The sequence below is a fragment of the Fukomys damarensis genome, unplaced genomic scaffold (assembly GCF_012274545.1).
Source record: "Fukomys damarensis isolate Sample0158 unplaced genomic scaffold, DMR_v1.0_HiC HiC_scaffold_7, whole genome shotgun sequence".
Lineage (NCBI taxonomy): Eukaryota > Metazoa > Chordata > Mammalia > Rodentia > Bathyergidae > Fukomys > Fukomys damarensis.
Genome location: NW_022900919.1, coordinates 43,134,972 through 43,143,257, shown reverse-complemented (window position 1 = coordinate 43,143,257; position 8,286 = coordinate 43,134,972). Strand labels below are relative to the sequence as shown.

Genomic DNA, 8,286 nt, shown 5'->3' with positions numbered 1-8,286 from the left:
ATGACTACTTTGTTTTCAAGGAACCAGGATGTCTTCAGATGATGGAATCTTGTCCTTCAATGTCACAGCATCATGGGGCCATCGAGAGGCCTCAACTGTGACCAGAGGTACAGGTCCTCACCATTTTACTCAGGAGACTGGACAAGCCTATCTCGAAAAAGTCACGGCCTAGGGCCAGGATGTAGCTCAGCAGCACAGTGCCTGCCTGGCAAATGTGAGGTTCTGACTTGATCCCCAATAACAACAAAACAAAACAAATGACAAACAAACAAAAGTCTCTGCCTTTACCCTAAACTCATTTTCATCTTGTCAGAGTCCTCAAAAGTATTGACAAACTCTCGTCCAGTTGCCAGAGGATGGAAGCCTTTTCTCTAACAGCCTGATTATGGATCAGGAATCAGTGATGAAGCTGTAAAATACAAAAGAGCTTTGGGGGTGGGGGGAGGCACATTCCTAGGAATTGCAGTTCAGAAGACACTAGTTGAGGCAAACTGAAAGTGTGAAAGAGAAAACCAAAGGACTTGGGCTTAAGAAGGGCAAAACTCACGATTGATACAGGCAAGCCACAAAGTAAGTTTATGAGGCCACAGCCGATTCTCAGCCTAAATGTTGCCTGGTTTTGGATAGTGTCTCTCACACCTGAAAATGATCATCTTAGGTAGAATTTACCATAATTTCACACATTTAAGAACTAGGCTATTCTAATTCCTTCTTGTGCTGCACCAGTTAGAGCTCTGGAAAGCCTATTTCACTTCTTGGGAAGAACGTTAACACTGTAATGATAAATAAAAAATAAATTGAATTTTCCCTGTTTCCAAAAGGGAACTAGACATTGCCTTCCTTCCTTTAGAGGGAAAAATCTATGTGTAAATGACATGCCCCAAGCTGCATAAGTATCTTGTCAGCTTTACAACTTGAAAGTTTTTCTTAAACCACCACTGCCACTGCCCACAGCAGCCATCTCTTTGAGATGTAAACATTAAGGAAAATAGTGCTTCATCTCCCTGTCACACATATTCCTTAATATTGCTTAGATTTAGCCAAATTGGTTTTAACTCATTTTTATTTGCCCTTTCTCACCATTAGAAATTTCCTTGAAGCCCAGGTGTCATAGCACATGCCTATAATCCTCGAACCCTGGAGGGTCAGGCATAAGGATCACCCCGAGGCCAACTTTGGCTACATGGTGAGTTCAGGAACAGCTTGAACTATGCAGCGAGACCCTGTCTCAAACACACACACACACACACACACACACACACACACACACACACACAAATGTTTCCTTGTAGGAGAATTTGTTTCATAGATTGCTTACACACAAACTGCTTATTTGTACACACAGTGTAGTTTCATCTTCAGTTCCACTAACAACGCAATATGGTCCTTTTGAGTTACCTTCGATATAAAAGTGATATGATACTGTTTGTATTTAACCTACTTTATTTATTTTTTGGTACTAGTGATTGAACTCGGAACCTTGTGGTTGTGAGGCAGGCAGCGGAATCACTAAATCCCCAGCCCTGTATTTAACCTCCTTTAATTTGCTCTTTCAGAAAGATGTTACTTTAGGGGTGACTGTGTTTCTGAGCCTGTTTGCCCATATAAGATGTACGCAGTGCTCACAAAATGAATACATTTTATTTGTTTGTTTGGTACCAGGAACTGAGCTTGGGTCCTTGTGCTTGTGAGGCAGGTGGCAGAACCACTGAGCTAAATCCCCTGCCTGATATTTTATTTTAAATAAGTGACTTTGATCTTAACTTCACATAATTTGTTCTAATTACTCACTCGAAGTTTGGTTTAGAAATATAGTTGATTGCTTTAGCTTGCAATACAATATTCAGTTTGAGATGTGTCTGGGCTAATGTACCGTAGCTCTCAATAAGAAGTCAGTATAGCTGAGTTTCGATTTGCTCATTAGTGTTCAAGTCTCCTCTTGACACTGCAGTTTCCTGTTCTGGTCCAGCCTGTCCACCCACCGCCCCAGCTGCTAGGAAAGCCTGTTTGCCACAATGTCCCAGTCCAAGGTGGCCAACAGGGGCCGTAAGACCTAGCTGCCAGAACACAGGTGGCGCCCGAGCAAGCTTTGGGCCCAATTCCTAGGTTCCGCTGGGTACAAGAGTGGCGAGGGCATCTGGGGAGCTCCAGGCACCATCCCAGAGAGGGGAGAGCATAGAGAACTTTCAGGACCAAAGCCCTGGGTGAGGGACCGGCCCCTCTCCTTGGTCCTTCCCACAGCCTTTCCAGAAAGACCCTCACCTTCTGGCCCCAGAAGCCAGGGTCCCTTCTGTTCAGAAGCTGAGCCCCTCTTGGCTGGGCGAAATTGTATCTCTTTTCCCGCTGGGAATACTTGGTTCCCCCACCCCTATCCCCAGGGGTTCCCTCGAGTAGTTTTCACGCCAACTCCACAACGTGGGACCAGAGGCCTCAGTGCACCCTTGCCCCGACGCCTCACTATGATCTCTAACAGCTGACACCCCCTTGCTCTGCCCCAGTCCTGACCTGTCGCAGTAGAGGGGCATCCTTGAACTGGCTCAGGAACTGAGTGCCACCGACCCTGCCAGCCACAGAGCCCCCAGTGTCCTCCCCCACATCCATCCCCACAGAGGCTGAGTCCTTTCCTCAAAGTAGCTTGAGTCCCAATTCTAAAGCTTCCATGAAGGGATGTGCCCACCCAACAGCAAGGATAGAAAAGGGCTCCAGCCCTCTGCCAGGGTCCCGAGATCTCTCTTGTGGTGATTGGGGGAGGGTGTTGGGGACTCAGAGGGGAGCCCCAAACTCAGTGCACCCTCTGGTCACAAGTGCACACCATCCTTATGCTTGGCCTTGGCCACAGAGGAACTTGCAGCTCACAGCAAGAACATCCAGCACGGAACTGTCACCATCCAACAGGTATAAGCTTTTCAGTGTCTCATGGTTCAATATACACAAATGGCCAAGGACCCTCACCCCTACCTTCAGACAGTGAAACAAACAGAGGAATGAGGACACAGGAGACTTTAGCAAAGGACTCAGCAGGCTCACTATTGTTCCTTACAGATAACATGCTCCTCAGCCATTGCCTTCTTCCCAGTTCCCTTTGCCCTCGTCCAGGCTCACTGAGAAGCATTTCAGTCACAGAGCTAGAGACTCTCCGGGGATCATAAAACACGGCAATGCTCCAGGTCATTGAGAATCTCTTTCTCCATCCTGACTTCATACATGAGCGCGCTGGCGGTCCAATATGCCAGGTGAGTAGTGTCTTGCTAGCAAGAATGAGCTCTAGAAGTAAAGTGGTGGGTGGAATTCGTGGAGGGTGTTTCCTGTGGCAGAAGTGGCCAGGAAATTTAAAGGTGTTAAGTTGTCCCTATGTGGTACTTCTTGCCCTAAATGGCACCGCATTATCTTCAAATGGTTGGTGATAAGCAGTAGCATCATAGCCTTGGCTTAATGTTGCTCCGTGGACTGGGGGGTGGAAGCCATTCTCCTGCTAGAGCCAGGTGGGGCACAGAGAAATAGAGGGCAAGGCATCTATAGCCTGGCAAAGTGGGACCCAAACACACTGCAAACCCAAAGACCAAAGGTGTGAGCAAAGTGACAGTAACCAGGAATTTTGTGACTTCTCCAAACTCTTCAGAAGTTTGGGGGTTGTTTTAGTCTATTTCACAATGCTATAACAAAATATCTGAGACTGGGTACTATATTAAAGAAAAATAGATTTATTTCAGCTCACTCTTGAGGCTGAAAAGTCCAAGCTCAGAGAGCCACATCTGGCAGGAGCTTCATGCTGCCTCATAACATGGCATCACATACCGGTAAGCAGCGTGTGCAGAAATGCCAAATACATGGAGTGACCTCATTTTATAACACAGTGCTTTGGTGGTAGCCCAGTCCCTTGAGACCTAATCTGCTCCCTTGGGATAGATAATCATCCCTTCCAGGGTTGGAGCCCCCATGACCTAATTTATCTCCCTATAGGCCAGCCTTTTCAGGATCTCACCATCTCTTGGTACTGTTAATATCAGGAACCAAACTTCCAATGCATGAAACTTTAGGGAGCAACTTTTCAGACCATAGCAGCTGTTCCAGTTAGGGCCACATTATCTCACTTGCTCCCCAAAGGTTCCTTGTAGGAGTCCTGAGACACTTGCCTCCATTCAACAGATGAAAATATGGAGGTAGACAAATCTCCAGTACCTTGATGTAGTCAACACATAGTGAGGGTCCTGTGCCTGATTCAGGGGACATCTCTAAATGGAGTTACACCTCACTCATAACATAATAGCTTTGAGGAACGTTCCAGTTGTGAATTGTCCTCTTGTGTGGGCAGAAGTAACACAGCCTCTGAATACTGGTTCCTTACTTTCCCTGATGCTGCCTCTTGGCCTGGTTGGGAAGGAGGAGACAAATACAAACCAGGACCAAGATTCACCATCCGGCCACAGTTTTCCTACTGAGCTGTGTAGGACACGTACATTGGTCCCTCAGGCTTCTGACAGTAACTGTCCCCTGCTCTGGTAGTGCTCTCCCAGGTCCCAGATGCCTAGACAGGGTCTAATTTCCTGAGTCTTACATGGAAGAGCACTCAGCAGTCCCTTGAAAACTAAACCCTTCAGCCCCACCTTTAGTACTGATCAAAAAAGGTTGAGAAATTAACATTCTGCTCACATAAGCTTTAGAAACAGTGTTCTAACTCCTGCCCATTGCTACCACACAGATCCCCATGACCTCTCTTGCCCTGCACTACAAACTACTCGGCTATGAGCTCCTTGGTGTGGGTTAGTAGGCAGAGGGCAATGGCCTTGCGATAGCACCAGCTCACATTATCTAGCTAGGGTGTTACCTGCACGCAAGTGGATCCTCTCTATTGTGCTGCTTTACAAAATTCAGTGAGCGACACTGGATGTTTTGTAAGCAGATACGCATAGCTAATTACATATACATATCCTTTTAATTGGAGAGATGCATTAACAAGATGGCCTAAGAAGCTTTCCCGTTGATGAGGGTTTTTGTGACAAAAGCACCACTGGATTTAGATGCCATGGACATTTTGTTGAAATTGCACCTTTTACTTTTTGTTGTTGCACTGGGGCTTTAGAGTTTTATTTTTTCTGATTACACCCATGAAAAGATTAATTTGGAGCTTACCTTCCATAGCTTGGGCAATAGGAATGTTCTATCCTGATGAAATATTAGAGTGTACCTCTCCAGTATTATTTCTCATTGGAGCAATGTTCATTTCTGTTGACTTGAATGCCCAATACATGAATCGCAAATATTAATTAACTAAGCCTTGTGTAAGAAGACAAAGAAAAAGAACATCTAGTAAAAGGTTAAAAGGCATGCTTTTACGTCACCTAAGTTAGTTTTTCTGTTCTCAAACTACATTATTTTTCTTAAAATTTGCACATTTGTGGAATTAAGCAGTGCTGCATCACAGGCATGTTGGAAACACCACAAAGGAAAGGCAGATCTTGATGAGGCAAACTCAAGGGCAGAGCAGAGAAGAAATCTTTCTGGAGCCTTGAATGCTGTCTTTAGACTCCAGACCCCAACTGACAGTTATTTAGGGATGTAGTTCACTCTCAGAAATGGGCTATCTTCTAACAAACAGGAATATTCTCAGGATGATCTCATGCACACCTGCCTCCTCATCCTCTGATGGAAGTGTACTCGCTACCCCAGGGGACATTTTATGTCCAAGTCCTGTGTAACCCCCTCCCAGGGTAGTGATGGAAGTACCAGGCAGACTGGAGTTCTCAGTTTTCATAGAATGACATAACTTAGCAGAAAAGAAAAGCTATATATTTAGTGACTCTAACTGCCTGTTTTCCTTTCATCAAAGGGCCCCACATTTTCATTTTATTAACTACTAGGGTCAAATGAGAGTTGGAGAGAAAGCAGTAAATCCCAGCAGTCCTTTGAGGCTAGGATAACAAGTATGTTACAGAATCACTGTGTTTTTGTCCTGACACACCCCTTGGACTCCATGGACTGGCAGACGAGCCAGCCCAGGGGCTGCCCAGTCCCATCCACCCTTTTCTCAGGTCTGTCTTCTCCTGGTTTCAGTGAACATTCTAGTCCCTGCTCTCGAATCACCTGTGTCCTTTATCCCCAGCAGTCTAGCTCTCCTACTCCCTGTTCCTATGGCAGGGAGATGGGTAGGTCTTGCCTTGTACTGTAGAAAAGACATTAATCCTGGTTCCTAGCAGAAATTCTGATATGGGCCCAGGTAGAGCTCTCAAGATAAGGGAGGCTAGGAGGGAAGCCCTGCACATAACTGGTCAGTCAGCTTGATGCTGGCAGCCATAGGGGCTACAAATTGGTCTTGACAGGAAGAAACACTGACTGACTCTGGACCACATACCTGATGGAAGATGCAGATGCCCAGAGTTATAAAGGACCAAAGCACAAGACACTATACCAATCTGGATGGCTAGCCATCATTTCTGCATGACAGAAAACAGCCCATGAGTACCCAGTGGTGAGGAGAGGTATCTTCCTCCAAGTAAATCTGGTAGAGAAATGGGTCATGAGCATGTGATCACAATCAGCATAACGGGAACTCTGTTCACACTAGAGAGAATCCCATTTTCTATTGGAGTAGAGGCGATGGAGGAGAAAGCTGGCATATAACTGTTAGTCTCTTTTCTGTTGCTATAATAAAATTCCTGATGCTGGGTTAGAAAAAAAGATAAGGGAGAGAAAGGTAAAGAAAGGGCCCACTGGAGTCTAGCTGCAGCATGACTCCACAGGGATCTCTGGAGTATGACAGCAAGAAGTCGTCCCTTTTGACAAAAAGGCCTCCATATTGGCTGTGGTGGCAGGCTGACCCAGGAGTGGTGGTGGGGTTACCTCAAGTCTCCTCCACAGGGGGCTCGGCTATGTACCTGTAGCCCTGGTGTGTGATGTTCTTGCCCTGAAAGGGAAATTGGACAGGACATCAGCAGTGTCACTGCAGAGTCTAATTCTGGACAATGTGAAAAACCAAGGCCTGAGTCAGAGTGACTTTCTGAATGTCACTCAGAGATTTGATAGTTAACCAAAATTAAAACCATTTATCCTGACTTCCAGGCCAAAGCTCCATTACCCTGTCACAGATCCACCTGGAGTCCCATCCAGGGACCCATTAAAGCTGAAACTCGGAGGTGACACCATCGCCCATTCAGGCTATAGCGAGGAATTGGGGAGTTGGTGTGAAAACTCTCAGGTGGGACCTGACACAGAGCAGAGCTCAGCACACCTGCAGCAGGGATGAGAGCTTTAAAATAGTGCTGTCATCTTCTTGCTCCCACTCTGAAATGAGACCTTCTTCCCTGGATGTGTGTATTTATCTCAGGTGGCTCTGGGATTAGTATAAGTGGTACGCAAAGTAAAAAGCAAAATACTGCACATTCAGCGCTTGACTTCCAAACTTGAATTTTGAATTCCATGGCAATGATTGTAAAAAATAGGCTTTGTTGTGAGAGAGAAGAAACTCATAAACTCCTAGGTTCCCCCTGCAGGGGCTCAGCTTAGATGCCCAGGACATAAGAACACATCAACACCCAAATACAAAGGTCTCTGTACCATTTATTGATGAATACCCGAAGCCTAGAATAGGTCTGGCCCTAGTATGTGTTTGTTATTACCTGGGAAAAGGAGAGAGTGGTGCCACACTGTAGATAGGCAGGTGCTAGAGCATCAGAACTTCCTTCTGGAGATGGAAGGAGTCAAAAGCCTTCATCCTCCAGCCACAGAAAACAAGGGCAAGGCCCTTGCTCCTGATGCCTCTCAGGCCTATGGGGGTAAACGGGTGAGCTGCTGCAGCCCTGCAGTATGAAAGCAGGAAATGTAACTGAGAGCCCCTACTATCCTATGCCTATGGGCTGGGAGGTGCTGCAGGAACCTGCTGGATCAGAGACCAAGGCGAGGTGACAAAGAGAAATGTAACAGCTTGAGATGGCACCACATCCTTTTACAGGATCTAAGTGACAGGCTGTCCTACTCCTGACCATCTTGGAAATAGGGCAAATGAGAGGCACATGGGCCTGGCCAGAGGCTGAGTCTCCTTGGTAGGTTTGTTTGTTTTTTCTGGTACTGGGAATCACTCAGGACTTTGTACTTGCCAGGCAGGCACAGCACCACTAAGCTACATCCCGAGCCCTGGGGCAGGTTAATTGTGTCACAGAATCCTTTAACATTCCAAGTAAGATCCATAGACCCTTTCTCAGAACATAGTTTTGTTTTTGTTTTTGTTTTTCAGTACTGGGAATTGAACAGTCTTTGCACTGAGGTGCATCTCCAGTGTTCCTCCCCGCCCAA

General features: G+C 46.2%; 1 protein-coding gene across 1 annotated transcript in view; it reads left to right on the top strand.

The window, feature by feature from the left end:
- Tmc2 (transmembrane channel like 2) overlaps positions 1 to 8,286 on the top strand; it is a 70,796-nt gene that overhangs the window by 2,120 nt on the left and 60,390 nt on the right. Inside the window, exon 2 of the mRNA XM_010611036.3 lies at positions 3,043 to 3,233. The gene's annotated coding sequence lies outside the window, so the exon portion shown is untranslated. The remainder of the gene's footprint in view (positions 1 to 3,042; positions 3,234 to 8,286) is intronic.